Source organism: Rhinolophus ferrumequinum, chromosome 5, assembly GCF_004115265.2.
Source record: "Rhinolophus ferrumequinum isolate MPI-CBG mRhiFer1 chromosome 5, mRhiFer1_v1.p, whole genome shotgun sequence".
Classification (NCBI taxonomy): Eukaryota; Metazoa; Chordata; class Mammalia; order Chiroptera; family Rhinolophidae; genus Rhinolophus; species Rhinolophus ferrumequinum.
The window spans coordinates 2,149,863-2,154,679 of NC_046288.1; positions in this window are offsets into that span (position 1 = coordinate 2,149,863).

The following is a 4,817-nucleotide window of genomic DNA, read 5'->3' on the forward strand; positions in this document are numbered from 1 at the left end:
CCCTTATCCTGTATTCCCACCCCTGAGCCACCTGCCCTTAGGTGAAAACCAGTGATAGAATAACCCACGGTGAGGCTTGGTGCTGTGCTTCCTTTTCTGCCTCATTCAATATCACAAAGAATATTCCTTTCCCCAGACAGAAATCAGACTGTGCTTCGATATTCAGAGAGCTGGAAGGGAAGTTGGATGACCATCTTCCATCTTCTTGCCTCTAAGAGAGACTATACAATCGATCGTATATATATTCATGGTCTTCCCTTCTTATTTTCCATCAAACTCACCAGGTTTTATTTAAAAATGCAGAGTCCTGAGCACCTTTCTCAGAGATGCTGATTCGGTAGACACTGTATAGGGTCCAGGGGTCCATATTTTGAGTAAGCACGGCGGGTGGTGGGGGTGGGGGGGGCCCGTGGCAGATTCAGGACCACACCTGGAGAAACACTGACCTAGTGTAAAGGAGATGCGTAAACAAAAAACAAAGTTAGTGATTGAATTAACAAAAAAAAAGAAACCCGATAAAATGACAGAAAAGAAATTAGTAAACTCTAAAATAGTGATTTTTCAAAACTTTTAATCAAAGCATTTACTCAAAGAATTTTATCTTGAAGCCTAATATGTAAAATAAATAACAACCAACTCCTGTGGTGTTGAGAAAGGCGGTTCTGGAGCCCTCTGGGGCCCAGGGGTTGATAATTCCTGTTCTAACATGCCCAGGAAATGCTGCACAACATTGAGATTTGGTAAAAGTGGGTGAAAGTTCTCATTTATTAGGAACAAAAAAGTCAAAAGCCCTTTCTGATTGCATCAGCTTTTAAGCACAGGCCCAGCAGGGATGGGAGATGTGAGATACACTCACTCCCTAGCTAGCTTTTCCAGCATGGCCTACACTGCTTATGACTCCTCAGTTTATATCCCTAACCACATCCTTTCCCTGGAATGCTAGACTCCTATATCCAACTGTCTACTCTACAACACCATTAATAGTCCACAACTATTAGACATCAAAGTTCACTTATTGTTTTCCTCAACACACACACACACACCACCACCACCACCACCACCACCACCACCACCACCACCATCACCACCAGCACACCACAAAATCCCACCTTCCCTATCACAGTAAATAGCATCATCATCTGTTTAACTGCTCAAGCCAAAAACCTAGATACATTTCTGTAGCCGAGATAATGTTTTATGTCTCACCAAATCCTATTTCATTTTTCAATTTGGGGGCACACAGGAAGCTTATTTTTTGTATAGCATTTTGTGCAGTCAAGTAGGGGCCATGTGATATGAATGGAAACTGAACTTAATGTTCCTACATCTCTTGCCCTGCCTCAGAGGTCACAGAGACACTGTGTTCTGAATGGGGAAGAGCCGCAAGATGAAGGAGGCTGCACCTACCTGGGACCCTGAATGAATGTGTGGAGCAGAGTGCCCCTCCCCCTACAACTTATCAACCAATATTTAGAAACATGATATGAGTTAGAAATAAACTTCTGTTGTATTAACTCACTGAGATTTAGGGGTTGTTACCATATGCTAGCCCAGCATTAAGTATTCTAATATATTATTTTTCCTCACCCTAAACATCCAATCATTGAGCAATCCTACAGACTCTAAAACATCTCCTGGGTTTTTCTAACCCCCTTTGGGCCCACTACCACCATCACAGCATGCCAGTGGCTCTTTGTTAGCCACCTGCCCACATGATGGTATCTTTATTGTTGTATTGCCCCAGCTGGTCAGATATTGATCACCAAAATCCCACTTTAAAGTGTACATTCTTAGATCATTTCTGGTAGCAATCCTCAGAGGCTGGGATCCAGGAAAGCTGATTCAGAGGTAGAAATAGGCATGCAGAAAGTTTATGAAGGAGTGATCTCAGATTTGCACCTGGGGTGAAGGGAATAAAACAAGATTGTGTTTCTAAAGTACAAATAATGTTCTACTCCTTAAGCTGAGTGACAGGTTTATAGGTATTCTGCATGATATATTTCACAATTTGAAAAATATATATATTTTTAAGTCTTAAGAGTGGTAGATCACAGTAGGTAATCTGATAAAATGCTCTAACTTCAGAATTCCTGTCATTACTGGTATGTACCTTGTGCAACCATTTAAGTTCTCTATACTTCAATTTCTTTGTGCATAAAATGGTTATTATAATCATATTTATTTCATATAGTTTTGGCAAAGATTGAAAGACATACATGTGTAGTGGGTTAAACAGTGTCCCTCCAAAATTCACTTCTACCTGGAACCTCAGAATGTTACCTGATTTGGAAACATATCCTGGGCAGATGTAATCAGCTAAAATGAGGTCATACTAGATTAGGGTGTGCCCTAAATCCAATGACTGCTGTCCTTGTATGGAAAGGGGAGGACACTCAGAGACATGTGTACACACACAAGGAAGAAAACCAAGTGATAGAGGCAGAGATTGGAGTGATGCAGCAACAAGCCAAGAAACGCGAGGAATTGCCAGCATCCAACAGAAACTGAAATGAGCAAGAAAGGATTCTTCCCTAAAGCCTTCAGAGGAAGCATGGCCCTCCCAGTACCTTGATATTGGACTTCTAGCCTCCAGAACTATGAGAGAATAGATTTTTATTGTTTCCAGCCACCCAGATTGTGGTGCTTTGTTACAGCAGCCACAGTAAACTAATAAAGCATGTAAATTTTTAGCTGGTCCTTGGCACAGAGAAAGTACTCACTACAAATTAACAGTCATTATTAGGTAAATCCAAACAACTGTGCCAATTGTTTGACAGGAAGCCTTCTCCTTTGCTGTTCAAGTCCTGCCCAACATTTAAGCATTACAGTTGTCTGAATATTCAGCTCCCCTGGCCTGAAAGCTCCATGGGATAGAAACTAAGGCCTTACGAAGTTTTTGTGTCTCTTACAGCACCAAGCACCAGAGTAATAAAGATTTGAGTGCTTACCATGGGGGAGGAGCAGTGCTAGGCATGGGAGTTATAAAACATGACTATGCTCTTATCTCTGACTTGATAAGCTGCACATTTTTGTGGAGAGCGTCAGACTGTTCTGAGTCCTATGGGACTCTGTGATAAGTGCCATTAACAGAGACAGGTAAAGAGCTGGGTGAGAAGGACTGACTCATACTCACTTGGGTGTGCAGGGCAGACTTCACACAGGAGGGCACTTTTTAGCTAAGGCTTATGTTACCATGCAGAGGAGGACAAGTAAGGGCAGTTTCCAGGCATAAACAAAGACCAGACTGTGATGGCTTTGTGGGCAATGCTAAGGAATTCGAACTCTATCTTGCAGAAATAAGGAACGACCAAAGTATAATTACATTTAAATAGATTATTTTGGGGTAAATTCTCAACTGTCATTGCTTGAAGGAAACTTTCACTATGAAGTCTTAATATGACGAGCATTGCCCTGGTGGCTGCTGGCTCTTTGGGGCCATCCCATCCTTTCCTGAGACCCTCGGTCACTCTGACATCAAAGGGAAACTTTGGAATCTTCTCGTATGCTGTGTCACAGAGAGGTTGAACCATAGAGTCAGGTGATGGGAGCTCAAAACTAAGGAGGTGGAAAGTCTCAAGGAGAGTCCAATAGAAACAGAATGTGATTTTGGGAGACTAGACAGACAAAGCAGTGAGAAGACGAGAAAAAGAGGGCAAATGAAGGCAAAATTAGTTTTGTTGCCTCGCTTTGTGACCTTTGAAAAGACTTCAGCCTCAGGTGAAAAGTCAGCTAGGCAAGCGTGAGCTTGTCCACACGCTGGGAGTTCTGGGAAGGTAGGGGAATAACAGATGGCAGCCTACAAAATCAGTCAGCCAACCAGAGCTGGTAAGGAGAGGCAAGGTCCTTCACTTAAGGGCTGAAACAGAGTCCCCAGTACATCCCAATACTCAGCACAAACAATGGAGTTTCAAGGTGGCGAGAGGCTGAACATCGGGCCAGGTCCCTCAGCAAGCGCCTAAGGCAGCTCCCAGAAGGACTTGAGGTCACCATGAAGGTAAGCACATTTTGCAGACTGAGGTTCCCCAGGATTTATTACTCACTCTATATCTGTATGCAGATTCCTCAAAATTTGATATTTGTGTAGCATAGTATTTTCTATTCATTTCATGGTTTTTCTCTTAAATCAACTTTATTGAGATATAAGTTTAATTCAATAAAAGATACCTATTTTAAACTTACCTTTTGATGAGTTCTGACAAGTGTATACACCCAAGTAACCACCACTACAATCAAGATACAGAACATTTGTTTCACCTCAGAAAATTCCCTTGTGTTGCTTTCCACTCAATCCTTCCACCCCCAGCTCCAGACAGCCACTGATCTGCTTTCTGTCACTGTAGATTAGATTTGTCTCTTCTGGAATTTCGTATAAATGAAATCACACAGTACATACTCTTTTGTGGGTCAGGCTTCTTTTACTCAGTATAAAGTCTTTGAGATCCACCCATGTCATTGTGTATAGCACTGGTTTATTCTGTTTATGGCTGATTAGCATTTCATTTGACGCATATACCTCAATTTGTTTACCTATTTACCTGTGGATGGAATTGAGCTTGTTGCCACTTTTTGATTGTTATGAATTAAGCTTCTATGAAGATTTGTCTACATGACTTTCTGTGCACCTGTGTTTTCATTTCTCTTAGGTAAACATTAGGAATAGAATTTCTGAGTGTATCCTTTGAAGTCTATAAGGAACTCCCCAACTTTTTTCCATAGTGGTTGCACAATTTTCATTTCCTACCAGCCATGTATGAAAGTTCCATTGCTCTACAGCCTTGCTGACACTGCTATGGACTAGGTATGTCTTTTCAATTTTA